The sequence below is a fragment of the Triturus cristatus genome, chromosome 7 (genome assembly GCF_964204655.1).
Source record: "Triturus cristatus chromosome 7, aTriCri1.1, whole genome shotgun sequence".
NCBI classification, from domain to species: Eukaryota; Metazoa; Chordata; class Amphibia; order Caudata; family Salamandridae; genus Triturus; species Triturus cristatus.
The window spans coordinates 1,190,085,848-1,190,102,997 of record NC_140590.1 but is presented as its reverse complement, the minus strand read 5'-3'; the positions used below and the strand labels follow the sequence as shown (position 1 = coordinate 1,190,102,997).

At 38.3% G+C, this 17,150-nt stretch overlaps 6 non-coding genes across 6 annotated transcripts; all 6 read left to right on the top strand.

Annotated features, from left to right (window-relative positions):
* Window positions 1-1,722: 1,722 nt before the first annotated feature.
* LOC146811472 (Nuclear RNase P) lies at window positions 1,723-2,029 on the top strand. The gene has a single exon (XR_014967235.1).
* Window positions 2,030-4,446: 2,417 nt separating this feature from the next.
* LOC146811471 (Nuclear RNase P) lies at window positions 4,447-4,753 on the top strand. Its single transcript, XR_014967204.1, has one exon.
* A 2,417-nt stretch (window positions 4,754-7,170) lies between these two features.
* Window positions 7,171-7,477, top strand: LOC146811470 (Nuclear RNase P). The gene has a single exon (XR_014967182.1).
* Window positions 7,478-9,895: 2,418 nt separating this feature from the next.
* Window positions 9,896-10,202, top strand: LOC146811469 (Nuclear RNase P). Its single transcript, XR_014967269.1, has one exon.
* A 2,417-nt stretch (window positions 10,203-12,619) lies between these two features.
* Window positions 12,620-12,926, top strand: LOC146811468 (Nuclear RNase P). The gene has a single exon (XR_014967264.1).
* A 2,417-nt stretch (window positions 12,927-15,343) lies between these two features.
* Window positions 15,344-15,650, top strand: LOC146811467 (Nuclear RNase P). The gene has a single exon (XR_014967203.1).
* Window positions 15,651-17,150: the final 1,500 nt, after the last annotated feature.

The following is a 17,150-nucleotide window of genomic DNA, read 5'->3' as shown; positions in this document are numbered from 1 at the left end:
TCAAAATGAGCTCCCCTTTATTTCATTCATAAGATTTGGTATAGCCGGTCAGCGACTAACTTCTGTAAAGACTCAGAACCGTACATAAGTAAATATCAGGCCAATCATCAAAGGACCCGGGAGACCGACAAGTCATTGACCAACAACAAGGTGTGAAAAAAGCTAAGACTGTGAGGGCATCAATGGCATAAAGCAACTTGATAAGGTGGGTATCGGATTCGCAATATATACAGTTTAGAATATGGAGCTAGGATGCAGCAATACCAGGCTTCAAATATCAAAGAGGTGGAAGATTTTACGAGGTAAGTAGAAGTCCTAAATGAGAAAGGATTCAGAATTTCTGTATTGTTATGTTCTACAGCATTTTTTGAATGCAAAATTCAAAGGAACAGATATTCACCTCAGAGCAGTATCCAAAGCACAATGGAAGGAGAGACCAATGCAGAAAACTGGCAAACGTCCAGGAGGAGAGTGACGAATGATAGTCCAAAAGAGAATCAAGAAGTTCTTCGTGAATAGCATATAAAGGAGGGATTTTACAAGCAGGTCAAAAAAATATAGGCATGGAGGGGCAGGAAAACCTCTAACTAAAGGCGTTTTGGTGGCATTAGGAATCATGAATATAAATATAAGCAAAGTTAAAATTTTGGTTGCATTAATTGGAGCTGGAATACAGTAAAAAATGAAAGAGAGCAAGTGGTGATTCTACTGAGTCTAACGATATGCGATTAATTGAGAATAGAATGTCTGAAACCGGGCAGCATTTCTACTGAGTCTTAATGTGTGGGGTGCAGATGGAAAGGCATAGTATTTAGAGAAGAAGAAGTATTGGGAAGCCAAACAGATCTCCGGATGAACCTTACATTAAGGCGTCCAGGACAGAGCTGAAGTGCACTTTTATTGAATGGTCACTGCTCATGCATGTGGAATTCTTATGACAGTTTACAGTGCTGTGCAGGTCAGGTAAATGGACATCTGCCTGCTTGTCTACTTCTGAGTCTTCCACGATTTAGCCTGAGCAGAAGTTATTGCTACACTGATGCCACACTCCCACTCTAGTCAATAAAAATACTGAGGTTATGACCCCCTGAAGAACACAAGGGCACGTGGTGCAGATCACAATGTACCAAGGACGTGACATATATGGTAAATAGGCAACAAGATTTAGCCTGGCTGCCATCCCCATGGTTTTCATAAATTCAAAAATATAGCTGGTAATTTCCTTAAAGTAAACAGAAAATCAGAGAAATGACAGCAAGCAGTTTCACAACTGCTAACAAATTTTAAGAAATCATCTAAGTCCCTTTTAAATATACTATCAAATAGTAGACATACTTCAATTGAAGTTACTCTGATCTGGCTCTTCTTTTAATAAGCGTCAAAAATCATCAAGAATTTATCTTAAGAGATATTGCCTGAAGCTTGAATACTAACCACTGCCTATTCATTAGCATCAAATGTGCACATTCTTCAGATTTGCATGTAAATGAGGCTGAATGTGAATGATGCAATATGCAAATGAGCATTGATCCTTGTATGAGAGAGACAAAATGTTGTGATCAAAGTGTTTGCTTTTGGTGCAATTTTACATCTTGTTTTCATGCCTGCAGTGACACTAGTGCTGCAAACAAGATGAATCAAAATCCCGTCATGTTCACCCTATGAGTGTGAGTAACTTGAAAACTAAGATATATATACTGCATTGATGAGTTTGAGCATTGGAGCAGAGGAAGCTCAACATAGAGGTCACTGGCTGAGTGCATTTGTTACTCCCTCACCTTAGGAAAGGTCTGAGACAAGAGCTAGTCACTTCCCTAGCAGGGATCTCCTGAGCAAGGAGAACAAGCAACCAGAAACCTGTGGCTGGCAGGTGCTGCAAAAGAGGTTGTGCTGTGGCATGTCTACTATTTCCAGACCAGCTGATGCTGCTCTCCTGGTATTGGAAGTGGCTTGTTGTTGGCTTGGCTGAGTACAATGGTTGAGATGAGAAAATGTCTCATTACCCAATTCAGACTACTCTTCATCTGCTCATATTTTTCCTAAATTGAATATGCATCACACACTATACTGTAAGTGCTAAGAAAAAATTACTAGCAGTGCTTTGATTTCAGTACTTCTTTGTTGTCATCAAACAGAAACACAGAATAGATCTCATATAATAATTCCCTCAACAGCATCTTTTATTAGCATTTTCCAGGATATATTCCTCACCAAACTTCAGACAATTTTCCACTCACTTTATCAATGCACTGGACATTGATTGGGTATCCATCCTGTAACACACAGCATATAAGTCAATTTAAAATACTGTTAATCCAGAGATGAATCAAAATACTACAGAACATATGTTTAGTGTGTCTGAAACGTACTGTGTCAATCATAATAAAGTCTTTTTTTCAACTCTTCTTTCTGAGTTGCATCCAAAATATAGCGCACTTTTTCACAAAACTGAACATTTTGCAACAATTCAGACGATCGTCCTCCATTTTGTGACATTTGCTTATTGACCCTGTGCATTAACGGTACATAAGCTGTATTTTGTAAGTTTAAAACTTCTCTTCTTCCCTTTCTCCAAAAATTGCTTAATTTTGTTTTAATTGTCTGTTAGTATTTCAAACATATTTTTGGCATTTACCACAAAATTCTTGATGTCAGTGACTATTCAGACAACAGTTTCCATCTCTATTAGGCATGAGACTCAAGATGTGTAGTATTTTCTCCAACTTTCAAAATGAGCTCCCCTTTATTTCATTCATAAGGTTTGGTATAGCCGGTCAGCGACTAACTTCTGTAAAGACTCAGAACCTTACATAAGTAAATATCAGGCCAATCATCAAAGGACTCGGGAGACCGACAAGTCATTGACCAACAACAAGGTGTGAAAAAAGCTAAGACTGTGAGGGCATCAATGGCATAAAGCAACTTGATAAGGTGGGTATCGGATTCGCAATATATACAGTTTAGAATATGGAGTTAGGATGCAGCAATACCAGGCTTCAAATATCAAAGAGGTGGAAGATTTTACGAGGTAAGTAGAAGTCCTAAATGAGAAAGGATTCAGAATTTCTGTATTGTTATGTTCTACAGCATTTTTAATGCAAAATTCAAAGGAACAGATATTCACCTCAGAGCAGTGTCCAAAGTACAATGGAAGGAGAGACCAATGCAGAAAACTGGCAAACGTCCAGGAGGAGAGTGACGAATGATAGTCCAAAAGAGAATCAAGAAGTTCTTCGTGAATAGCATGTAAAGGAGGGATTTTACAAGCAGGTCAAAAAAATATAGGCATGGAGGGGCAGGAAAACCTCTAACTAAAAGCGTTTTGGTGGCATTAGGAATCATGAATATAAATATAAGCAAAGTTAAAATTTTGGTTACATTAATTGGAGCTGGAATACAGTAAAAAATGAAAGAGAGCAAGTGGTGATTCTACTGAGTCTAACGATATGCGATTAATTGAGAATAGAATGTCTGAAACCGGGCAGCATTTTTACTGAGTCTTAATGTGTGGTGTGCAGATGGAAAGGCATAGTATTTAGAGAAGAAGAAGTATTGGGAAGCCAAACAGATCTCCGGATGAACCTTACATTAAGGCGTCCAGGACAGAGCTGAAGTGCACTTTTATTGAATGGTCACTGCTCATGCATGTGGAATTCTTATGACAGTTTACAGTGCTGTGGAGGTCAGGTAAATGGCCATCTGCCTGCTTGTCTACTTCTGAGTCTTCCACGATTTAGCCTGAGCAGAAGTTATTGCTACACTGATGCCACACTCCCACTCTTGTCAACAAAAATACTGAGGTTATGAGACCCTGAAGAACACAAGGGCACGTGGTGCAGATCACAATGTACCAAGGACGTGACATATATGGTAAATAGGCAACAAGATTTAGCCTGGCTGCCATCCCCATGGTTTTCATAAATTTAAAAATATAGCTGGTAATTTCCTTAAAGTAAACAGAAAATCAGAGAAATGACAGCAAGCAGTTTCACAACTGCTAACAAATTTTAAGAAATCATCTAAGTCCCTTTTAAATATACTATCAAATAGTAGACATACTTCAATTGAAGTTACTCTGATCTGGCTCTTCTTTTAATAAGCGTCAAAAATCATTAAGAATTTATCTTAAGAGATATTGCCTGAAGCTTGAATACTAACCACTGCCTATTCATTAGCATCAAATGTGCACAGTCTTCAGATTTGCATGTAAATGAGGCTGTACGTGAATGATGCAATATGCAAATGAGCATTGATCCTTGTATGAGATTGACAAAATGTTGTGATCAAAGTGTTTGCTTTTGGTGCAATTTTGCATCTTGTTTTTATGCCTGCAGTGACACTAGTGCTGCAAACAAGATGAATCAAAATCCCGTCATGTTCACCCTATGAGTGTGAGTAACTTGAAAACTAAGATATATATACTGCATTGATGAGTTTGAGCATCGGAGCAGAGGAAGCTCAACATAGAGGTCACTGGCTGAGTGCATTTGTTACTCCCTCACCTTAGGAAAGGTCTGAGACAAGAGCTAGTCACCTCCCTAGCAGGGATCTCCTGAGCAAGGAGAACAAGCAACCAGAAACCTGTGGCTGGCAGGTGCTGCAAAAGAGGTTGTGCGGTGGCATGTCTACTATTTCCAGACCAGCTGATGCTGCTCTCCTGGTATTGGAAGTGGCTTGTGGTTGGCTTGGCTGAGTACAATGGTTGAGATGAGACAATGTCTCATTACCCAATTCAGACTACTCTTCATCTGCTCATATTTTTCCTAAATTGAATATGCATCACACACTATACTGTAAGTGCTAAGAAAAAATTACTTGCAGTGCTTTGATTTCAGTACTTCTTTGTTGTCATCAAACAGAAACACAGAATAGATCTCATATAATAATTCCCTCAACAGCATCTTTTATTAGCATTTTCCAGGATATATTCCTCACCAAACTTCAGACAATTTTCCACTCACTTTATCAATGCACTGGACATTGATTGGGTATCCATCCTGTAACACACAGCATATAAGTCAATTTAAAACACTGTTAATGCAGAGATGAATCAAAATACTACAGAACATATGTTTAGTGTGTCTGAAACGTACTGTGTCAATCATAATAAAGTCTTTTTTTCAACTCTTCTTTCTGAGTTGCATCCAAAATATAGGGCACTTTTTCACAAAACTGAACATTTTGCAACAATTCAGACGATCGTCCTCCATTTTGTGACATTTGCTTATTGACCCTGTGCATTAACGCTACATAAGCTGTATTTTGTAAGTTTAAAACTTCTCTTCTTCCCTTTCTCCAAAAATTGCTTAATTTTGTTTTAATTGTCTGTTAGTATTTCAAACATATTTTTGGCATTTACCACAAAATTCTTGATGTCAGTGACTATTCAGACAACAGTTTCCATCTCTATTAGGCATGAGACTCAAGATGTGTAGTATTTTCTCCAACTTTCAAAATGAGCTCCCCTTTATTTCATTCATAAGATTTGGTTTAGCCGGTCAGCGACTAACTTCTGTAAAGACTCAGAACCTTACATAAGTAAATATCAGGCCAATCATCAAAGGACTCGGGAGACGGACAAGTCATTGACCAACAACAAGGTGTGGAAAAAGCTAAGACTGTGAGGGCATCAATGGCATAAAGCTACTTGATAAGGTGGGTATCGGATTCGCAATATATACAGTTTAGAATATGGAGCTAGGATGCAGCAATACCAGGCTTCAAATATCAAAGAGGTGGAAGATTTTACGAGGTAAGTAGAAGTCCTAAATGAGAAAGGATTCAGAATTTCTGTATTGTTATGTTCTACAGCATTTTTAATGCAAAATTCAAAGGAACAGATATTCACCTCAGAGCAGTATCCAAAGCACAATGGAAGGAGAGACCAATGCAGAAAACTGGCAAACGTCCAGGAGGAGAGTGACGAATGATAGTCCAAAAGAGAATCAAGAAGTTCTTCGTGAATAGCATATAAAGGAGGGATTTTACAAGCAGGTCAAAAAAATATAGGCATGGAGGGGCAGGAAAACCTTTAACTAAAAGCGTTTTGGTGGCATTAGGAATCATGAATATAAAAATAAGCAAAGTTAAAATTTTGGTTGCATTAATTGGAGCTGGAATACAGTAAAAAATGAAAGAGAGCAAGTGGTGATTCTACTGAGTCTAACGATATGCGATTAATTGAGAATAGAATGTCTGAAACCGGGCAGCATTTCTACTGAGTCTTAATGTGTGGGGTGCAGATGGAAAGGCATAGTATTTAGAGAAGAAGAAGTATTGGGAAGCCAAACAGATCTCCGGATGAACCTTACATTAAGGCGTCCAGGACAGAGCTGAAGTGCACTTTTATTGAATGGTCACTGCTCATGCATATGGAATTCTTATGACAGTTTACAGTGCTGTGGAGGTCAGGTAAATGGCCATCTGCCTGCTTGTCTACTTCTGAGTCTTCCACGATTTAGCCTGAGCAGAAGTTATTGCTACACTGATGCCACACTCCCACTCTAGTCAACAAAAATATTGAGGTTATGACCCCCTGAAGGACACAAGGGCACGTCGTGCAGATCACAATGTACCAAGGACGTGACATATATGGTATATAGGCAACAAGATTTAGCCTGGCTGCCATCCCCATGGTTTTCATAAATTCAAAAATATAGCTGGTAATTTCCTTAAAGTAAACAGAAAATCAGAGAAATGACAGCAAGCAGTTTCACAACTGCTAACAACGTTTAAGAAATCATCTAAGTCCCTTTTAAATATACTATGAAATAGTAGACATACTTCAATTGAAGTTACTCTGATCTGGCTCTTCTTTTAATAAGCGTCAAAAATCATCAAGAATTTATCTTAAGACATATTGCCTGAAGCTTGAATACTAACCACTGCCTATCCATTAGCATCAGATGTGCACAGTCTTCAGATTTGCATGTAAATGAGGCTGAATGTGAATGATGCAATATGCAAATGAGCATTGATCCTTGTATGAGATAGACAAAATGTTGTGATCAAAGTGTTTGCTTTTGGTGCAATTTTGCACCTTGTTTTTATGCCTGCAGTGACACTAGCGCTGGAAACAAGATGAATCAAAATCCCGTCATGTTCACCCTATGAGTGTGAGTAACTTGAAAACTAAGATATATATACAGCATCGATGAGTTTAAGCATTGGAGCAGAGGAAGCTCAACATAGAGGTCACTGGCTGAGTGCATTTGTTACTCCCTCACCTTAGGAAAGGTCTGAGACAAGAGCTAGTCACTTCCCTAGCAGGGATCTCCTGAGCAAGGAGAACAAGCAACCAGAAATCTGTGGCTGGCAGGTGCTGCAAAAGAGGTTGTGCTGTGGCATGTCTACTATTCCCAGACCAGCTGATGCTGCTCTCCTGGTATTGGAAGTGGCTTGTGGTTGGCTTGGCTGAGTACAATGGTTGAGATGAGACAATGTCTCATTACCCAATTCAGACTACTCTTCATCTGCTCATATTTTTCCTAAATTGAATATGCTTCACACACTATACTGTAAGTGCTGAGAAAAAATGACTTGCAGTGCTTTGATTTCAGTACTTCTTTGTTGTCATCAAACAGAAACACAGAATAGATCTCATATAATAATTCCCTCAACAGCATCTTTTATTAGCATTTTCCAGGATATATTCCTCACCAAACTTCAGACAATTTTCCACTCACTTTATCAATGCACTGGACATTGATTGGGTATCCATCCTGTAACACACAGCATATAAGTGAATTTAAAACACTGTTAATGCAGAGATGAATCAAAATACTATAGAACATATGTTTAGTGTGTCTGAAACGTACTGTGTCAATCATAATAAAGTATTTTTTTCAACTCTTCTTTCTGAGTTGCATACAAAATATAGGGCACTTTTTCACAAAACTGAACATTTTGCAACAATTCAGACAATCGTCCTCCATTTTGTGACATTTGCTTATTGACCCTGTGCATTAACGCTACATAAGCTGTATTTTGTAAGTTTAAAACTTCTCTTCTTCCCTTTCTCTAAAAATTGCTTAATTTTGTTTTAATTGTCTGTTAGTATTTCAAACATATTTTTGGCATTTACCACAAAATTCTTGATGTCAGTGACTATTCAGACAACAGTTTCCATCTCTATTAGGCATGAGACTCAAGATGTGTAGTATTTTCTCCAACTTTCAAAATGAGCTCCCCTTTATTTCATTCATAAGATTTGGTATAGCCGGTCAGCGACTAACTTCTGTAAAGACTCAGAACCTTACATAAGTAAATATCAGGCCAATCATCAAAGGACTCGGGAGACCGACAAGTCATTGACCAACAACAAGGTGTAAAAAAAGCTAAGACTGTGAGGGCATCAATGGTATAAAGCAACTTGATAAGGTGGGTATCCGATTCGCAATATATACAGTTTAGAATATGGAGCTAGGATGCAGCAATACCAGGCTTCAAATATCAAAGAGGTGGAAGATTTTACGAGGTAAGTAGAAGTCCTAAATGAGAAAGGATTCAGAATTTCTGTATTGTTATGTTCTACAGCATTTTTAATGCAAAATTCAAAGGAACAGATATTCACCTCAGAGCAGTATCCAAAGCACAATGGAAGGGGAGACCAATGCAGAAAACTGGCAAACGTCCAGGAGGAGAGTGACGAATGATAGTCCAAAAGAGAATCAAGAAGTTCTTCGTGAATAGCATATAAAGGAGGGATTTTACAAGCAGGTCAAAAAACATATAGGCATGGAGGGGCAGGCAAACCTCTAACTAAAAGCGTTTTGGTGGCATTAGGAATCATGAATATAAATATAAGCAAAGTTAAAATTTTGGTTGCATTAATTGGAGCTGGAATACAGTAAAAAATGAAAGAGAGCAAGTGGTGATTCTACTGAGTCTAACGATATGCGATTAATTGAGAATAGAATGTCTGAAACCAGGCAGCATTTCTACTGAGTCTTAATGTGTGGGGTGCAGATGGAAAGGCATAGTATTTAGACAAGAAGAAGTATCGGGAAGCCAAACAGATCTCCGGATGAACCTTACATTAAGGCGTCCAGGACAGAGCTGAAGTGCACTTTAATTGAATGGTCACTGCTCATGCATGTGGAATTCTTATGACAGTTTACAGTGCTGTGGAGGTCAGGTAAATGGCCATCTGCCTGCTTGTCTACTTCTGAGTCTTCCACGATTTAGCCTGAGCAGAAGTTATTGCTACACCGAAGCCACACTCCCACTCTAGTCAACAAAAATACTGAGGTTATGACCCCCTGAAGGACACAAGGGCACATGGTGCAGATCACAATGTACCAAGGACGTGACATATATGGTAAATAGGCAACAAGATTTAGCCTGGCTGCCATCCCCATGGTTTTCATAAATTCAAAAATATAGCTGGTAATTTCCTTAAAGTAAACAGAAAATCAGAGAAATGACAGCAAGCAGTTTCACAACTGCTAACACATTTTAAGAAATCATCTAAGTCCCTTTTAAATATACTATCAAATAGTAGACATACTTCAATTGAAGTTACTCTGATCTGGCTCTTCTTTTAATAAGCGTCAAAAATCATCAAGAATTTATCTTAAGAGATATTGCCTGAAGCTTGAATACTAACCACTGCCTATTCATTAGCATCAAATGTGCACATTCTTCAGATTTGCATGTAAGTGAGGCTGAATGTGAATGATGCGATATGCAAATGAGCATTTATCCTTGTATGAGATAGACAAAATGTTGTGATCAAAGTGTTTGCTTTTGGTGCAATTTTGCATCTTGTTTTTATGCCTGCAGTGACACTAGTGCTGCAAACAAGATGAATCAAAATCCCGTCATGTTCACCCTATGAGTGTGAGTAACTTGAAAACTAAGATATATATACTGCATCGATGAGTTTGAGCATCGGAGCAGAGAAAGCTCAACATAGAGATCACTGGCTGAGTGCATTTGTTACTCCCTTACCTTAGGAAAGGTCTGAGACAAGAGCTAGTCACCTCCCTAACAGGGATCTCCTGAGCAAGGAGAACAAGCAACCAGAAACCTGTGGCTGGTAGGTGCTGCAAAAGAGGTTGTGCTGTGGCATGTCTACTATTTCCAGACCAGCTGATGCTGCTCTCCTGGTATTGGAAGTGGCTTGTGGTTGGCTTGGCTGAGTACAATGGTTGAGATGAGACAATGTCTCATTACCCAATTCAGACTACTCTTCATCTGCTCATATTTTTCCTAAATTGAATATGCATCACACACTATACTGTAAGTGCTAAGAAAAAATTACTTGCAGTGCTTTGATTGCAGTACTTCTTTGTTGTCATCAAAGAGAAACACAGAATAGATCTCATATAATAATTCCCTCAACAGCATCTTTTATTAGCATTTTCCAGGATATATTCCTCACCAAACTTCAGACAATTTTCCACTCACTTTATCAATGCACTGGACATTGATTGGGTATCCATCCTGTAACACACAGCATATAAGTCAATTTAAAACACTGTAAATGCAGAGATGAATCAAAATACTACAGAACATATGTTTAGTGTGTCTGAACTGTACTGTGTCAATCATAATAAAGTCTTTTTTTCAACTCTTCTTTCTGAGTTGCATCCAAAATATAGGGCACTTTTTCACAAAACTGAACATTTTACAACAATTCAGATGATCGTCCTCCATTTTGTGACATTTGCTTATTGACCCTGTGCATTAACGCTACATAAGCTGTATTTTGTAAGTTTAAAACTTCTCTTCTTCCCTTCCTCCAAAAATTGCTTAATTTTGTTTTAATTGTCTGTTAGTATTTCAAACATATTTTTGGCATTTACCACAAAATTCTTGATGTCAGTGACTATTCAGACAACAGTTTCCATCTCTATTAGGCATGAGACTCAAGATGTGTAGTATTTTCTCCAACTTTCAAAATGAGCTCCCCTTTATTTCATTCATAAGATTTGGTATAGCCGGTCAGCGACTAACTTCTGTAAAGACTCAGAACCTTACATAAGTAAATATCAGGCCAATCATCAAAGGACTCGGGAGACCGACAAGTCATTGACCAACAACAAGGTGTGAAAAAAGCTAAGACTGTGAGGGCATCAATGGCATAAAGCAACTTGATAAGGTGGGTATCCGATTCGCAATATATACAGTTTAGAATATGGAGCTAGGATGCAGCAATACCTGGATTCAAATATCAAAGAGGTGGAAGATTTTACGAGGTAAGTAGAAGTCCTAAATGAGAAAGGATTCAGAATTTCTGTATTGTTATGTTCTACAGCATTTTTAATGCAAAATTCAAAGGAACAGATATTCACCTCAGAGCAGTATCCAAAGCACAATGGAAGGGGAGACCAATGCAGAAAACTGGCAAACGTCCAGGAGGAGAGTGACGAATTATAGTCCAAAAGAGAATCAAGAAGTTCTTCGTGAATAGCATATAAAGGAGGGATTTTACAAGCAGGTCAAAAAAATATAGGCATGGAGGGGCAGGAAAACCTCTAACTAAAAGCGTTTTGGTGGCATTAGGAATCATGAATATAAAAATAAGCAAAGTTAAAATTTTGGTTGCATTAATTGGAGCTGGAATACAGTAAAAAATGAAAGAGAGCAAGTGGTGATTCTACTGAGTCTAACGATATGCGATTAATTGAGAATAGAATGTCTGAAACCGGGCAGCATTTCTACTGAGTCTTCATGTGTGGGGTGCAGATGGAAAGGCATAGTATTTAGAGAAGAAGAAGTATTGGGAAGCCAAACAGATCTCCGGATGAACCTTACATTAAGGCGTCCAGGACAGAGCTGAAGTGCACTTTTATTGAATGGTCACTGCTCATGCATATGGAATTCTTATGACAGTTTACAGTGCTGTGGAGGTCAGGTAAATGGCCATCTGCCTGCTTGTCTACTTCTGAGTCTTCCACGATTTAGCCTGAGCAGAAGTTATTGCTACACTGATGCCACACTCCCACTCTAGTCAACAAAAATATTGAGGTTATGACCCCCTGAAGGACACAAGGGCACGTCGTGCAGATCACAATGTACCAAGGACGTGACATATATGGTAAATAGGCAACAAGATTTAGCCTGGCTGCCATCCCCATGGTTTTCATAAATTCAAAAATATAGCTGGTAATTTCCTTAAAGTAAACAGAAAATCAGAGAAATGACAGCAAGCAGTTTCACAACTGCTAACAACGTTTAAGAAATCATCTAAGTCCCTTTTAAATATACTATGAAATAGTAGACATACTTCAATTGAAGTTACTCTGATCTGGCTCTTCTTTTAATAAGCGTCAAAAATCATCAAGAATTTATCTTAAGACATATTGCCTGAAGCTTGAATACTAACCACTGCCTATCCATTAGCATCAAATGTGCACAGTCTTCAGATTTGCATGTAAATGAGGCTGTACGTGAATGATGCAATATGCAAATGAGCATTGATCCTTGTATGAGATTGACAAAATGTTGTGATCAAAGTGTTTGCTTTTGGTGCAATTTTGCATCTTGTTTTTATGCCTGCAGTGACACTAGTGCTGCAAACAAGATGAATCAAAATCCCGTCATGTTCACCCTATGAGTGTGAGTAACTTGAAAACTAAGATATATATACTGCATTGATGAGTTTGAGCATCGGAGCAGACGAAGCTCAACATAGAGGTCACTGGCTGAGTGCATTTGTTACTCCCTCACCTTAGGAAAGGTCTGAGACAAGAGCTAGTCACCTCCCTAGCAGGGATCTCCTGAGCAAGGAGAACAAGCAACCAGAAACCTGTGGCTGGCAGGTGCTGCAAAAGAGGTTGTGCGGTGGCATGTCTACTATTTCCAGACCAGCTGATGCTGCTCTCCTGGTATTGGAAGTGGCTTGTGGTTGGCTTGGCTGAGTACAATGGTTGAGATGAGACAATGTCTCATTACCCAATTCAGACTACTCTTCATCTGCTCATATTTTTCCTAAATTGAATATGCATCACACACTATACTGTAAGTGCTAAGAAAAAATTACTTGCAGTGCTTTGATTTCAGTACTTCTTTGTTGTCATCAAACAGAAACACAGAATAGATCTCATATAATAATTCCCTCAACAGCATCTTTTATTAGCATTTTCCAGGATATATTCCTCACCAAACTTCAGACAATTTTCCACTCACTTTATCAATGCACTGGACATTGATTGGGTATCCATCCTGTAACACACAGCATATAAGTCAATTTAAAACACTGTTAATGCAGAGATGAATCAAAATACTACAGAACATATGTTTAGTGTGTCTGAAACGTACTGTGTCAATCATAATAAAGTCTTTTTTTCAACTCTTCTTTCTGAGTTGCATCCAAAATATAGGGCACTTTTTCACAAAACTGAACATTTTGCAACAATTCAGACGATCGTCCTCCATTTTGTGACATTTGCTTATTGACCCTGTGCATTAACGGTACATAAGCTGTATTTTGTAAGTTTAAAACTTCTCTTCTTCCCTTTCTCCAAAAATTGCTTAATTTTGTTTTAATTGTCTGTTAGTATTTCAAACATATTTTTGGCATTTACCACAAAATTCTTGATGTCAGTGACTATTCAGACAACAGTTTCCATCTCTATTAGGCATGAGACTCAAGATGTGTAGTATTTTCTCCAACTTTCAAAATGAGCTCCCCTTTATTTCATTCATAAGGTTTGGTATAGCCGGTCAGCGACTAACTTCTGTAAAGACTCAGAACCTTACATAAGTAAATATCAGGCCAATCATCAAAGGACTCGGGAGACCGACAAGTCATTGACCAACAACAAGGTGTGAAAAAAGCTAAGACTGTGAGGGCATCAATGGCATAAAGCAACTTGATAAGGTGGGTATCGGATTCGCAATATATACAGTTTAGAATATGGAGTTAGGATGCAGCAATACCAGGCTTCAAATATCAAAGAGGTGGAAGATTTTACGAGGTAAGTAGAAGTCCTAAATGAGAAAGGATTCAGAATTTCTGTATTGTTATGTTCTACAGCATTTTTAATGCAAAATTCAAAGGAACAGATATTCACCTCAGAGCAGTATCCAAAGCACAATGGAAGGAGAGACCAATGCAGAAAACTGGCAAACGTCCAGGTGGAGAGTGACGAATGATAGTCCAAAAGAGAATCAAGAAGTTCTTCGTGAATAGCATATAAAGGAGGGATTTTACAAGCAGGTCAAAAAAATATAGGCATGGAGGGGCAGGAAAACCTCTAACTAAAAGCGTTTTGGTGGCATTAGGAATCATGAATATAAAAATAAGCAAAGTTAAAATTTTGGTTGCATTAATTGGAGCTGGAATACAGTAAAAAATGAAAGAGAGCAAGTGGTGATTCTACTGAGTCTAACGATATGCGATTAATTGAGAATAGAATGTCTGAAACCGGGCAGCATTTCTACTGAGTCTTAATGTGTGGGGTGCAGATGGAAAGGCATAGTATTTAGAGAAGAAGAAGTATTGGGAAGCCAAACAGATCTCCGGATGAACCTTACATTAAGGCGTCCAGGACAGAGCTGAAGTGCACTTTTATTGAATGGTCACTGCTCATGCATGTGGAATTCTTATGACAGTTTACAGTGCTGTGCAGGTCAGGTAAATGGACATCTGCCTGCTTGTCTACTTCTGAGTCTTCCACGATTTAGCCTGAGCAGAAGTTATTGCTACACTGATGCCACACTCCCACTCTTGTCAACAAAAATACTGAGGTTATGAGACCCTGAAGAACACAAGGGCACGTGGTGCAGATCACAATGTACCAAGGACGTGACATATATGGTAAATAGGCAACAAGATTTAGCCTGGCTGCCATCCCCATGGTTTTCATAAATTTAAAAATATAGCTGGTAATTTCCTTAAAGTAAACAGAAAATCAGAGAAATGACAGCAAGCAGTTTCACAACTGCTAACAAATTTTAAGAAATCATCTAAGTCCCTTTTAAATATACTATCAAATAGTAGACATACTTCAATTGAAGTTACTCTGATCTGGCTCTTCTTTTAATAAGCGTCAAAAATCATTAAGAATTTATCTTAAGAGATATTGCCTGAAGCTTGAATACTAACCACTGCCTATTCATTAGCATCAAATGTGCACAGTCTTCAGATTTGCATGTAAATGAGGCTGTACGTGAATGATGCAATATGCAAATGAGCATTGATCCTTGTATGAGATTGACAAAATGTTGTGATCAAAGTGTTTGCTTTTGGTGCAATTTTGCATCTTGTTTTTATGCCTGCAGTGACACTAGTGCTGCAAACAAGATGAATCAAAATCCCGTCATGTTCACCCTATGAGTGTGAGTAACTTGAAAACTAAGATATATATACTGCATTGATGAGTTTGAGCATCGGAGCAGAGGAAGCTCAACATAGAGGTCACTGGCTGAGTGCATTTGTTACTCCCTCACCTTAGGAAAGGTCTGAGACAAGAGCTAGTCACCTCCCTAGCAGGGATCTCCTGAGCAAGGAGAACAAGCAACCAGAAACCTGTGGCTGGCAGGTGCTGCAAAAGAGGTTGTGCGGTGGCATGTCTACTATTTCCAGACCAGCTGATGCTGCTCTCCTGGTATTGGAAGTGGCTTGTGGTTGGCTTGGCTGAGTACAATGGTTGAGATGAGACAATGTCTCATTACCCAATTCAGACTACTCTTCATCTGCTCATATTTTTCCTAAATTGAATATGCATCACACACTATACTGTAAGTGCTAAGAAAAAATTACTAGCAGTGCTTTGATTTCAGTACTTCTTTGTTGTCATCAAACAGAAACACAGAATAGATCTCATATAATAATTCCCTCAACAGCATCTTTTATTAGCATTTTCCAGGATATATTCCTCACCAAACTTCAGACAATTTTCCACTCACTTTATCAATGCACTGGACATTGATTGGGTATCCATCCTGTAACACACAGCATATAAGTCAATTTAAAATACTGTTAATGCAGAGATGAATCAAAATACTACAGAACATATGTTTAGTGTGTCTGAAACGTACTGTGTCAATCATAATAAAGTCTTTTTTTCAACTCTTCTTTCTGAGTTGCATCCAAAATATAGCGCACTTTTTCACAAAACTGAACATTTTGCAACAATTCAGACGATCGTCCTCCATTTTGTGACATTTGCTTATTGACCCTGTGCATTAACGGTACATAAGCTGTATTTTGTAAGTTTAAAACTTCTCTTCTTCCCTTTCTCCAAAAATTGCTTAATTTTGTTTTAATTGTCTGTTAGTATTTCAAACATATTTTTGGCATTTACCACAAAATTCTTGATGTCAGTGACTATTCAGACAACAGTTTCCATCTCTATTAGGCATGAGACTCAAGATGTGTAGTATTTTCTCCAACTTTCAAAATGAGCTCCCCTTTATTTCATTCATAAGGTTTGGTATAGCCGGTCAGCGACTAACTTCTGTAAAGACTCAGAACCTTACATAAGTAAATATCAGGCCAATCATCAAAGGACTCGGGAGACCGACAAGTCATTGACCAACAACAAGGTGTGAAAAAAGCTAAGACTGTGAGGGCATCAATGGCATAAAGCAACTTGATAAGGTGGGTATCGGATTCGCAATATATACAGTTTAGAATATGGAGTTAGGATGCAGCAATACCAGGCTTCAAATATCAAAGAGGTGGAAGATTTTACGAGGTAAGTAGAAGTCCTAAATGAGAAAGGATTCAGAATTTCTGTATTGTTATGTTCTACAGCATTTTTAATGCAAAATTCAAAGGAACAGATATTCACCTCAGAGCAGTGTCCAAAGTACAATGGAAGGAGAGACCAATGCAGAAAACTGGCAAACGTCCAGGAGGAGAGTGACGAATGATAGTCCAAAAGAGAATCAAGAAGTTCTTCGTGAATAGCATGTAAAGGAGGGATTTTACAAGCAGGTCAAAAAAATATAGGCATGGAGGGGCAGGAAAACCTCTAACTAAAAGCGTTTTGGTGGCATTAGGAATCATGAATATAAATATAAGCAAAGTTAAAATTTTGGTTACATTAATTGGAGCTGGAATACAGTAAAAAATGAAAGAGAGCAAGTGGTGATTCTACTGAGTCTAACGATATGCGATTAATTGAGAATAGAATGTCTGAAACCGGGCAGCATTTTTACTGAGTCTTAATGTGTGGTGTGCAGATGGAAAGGCA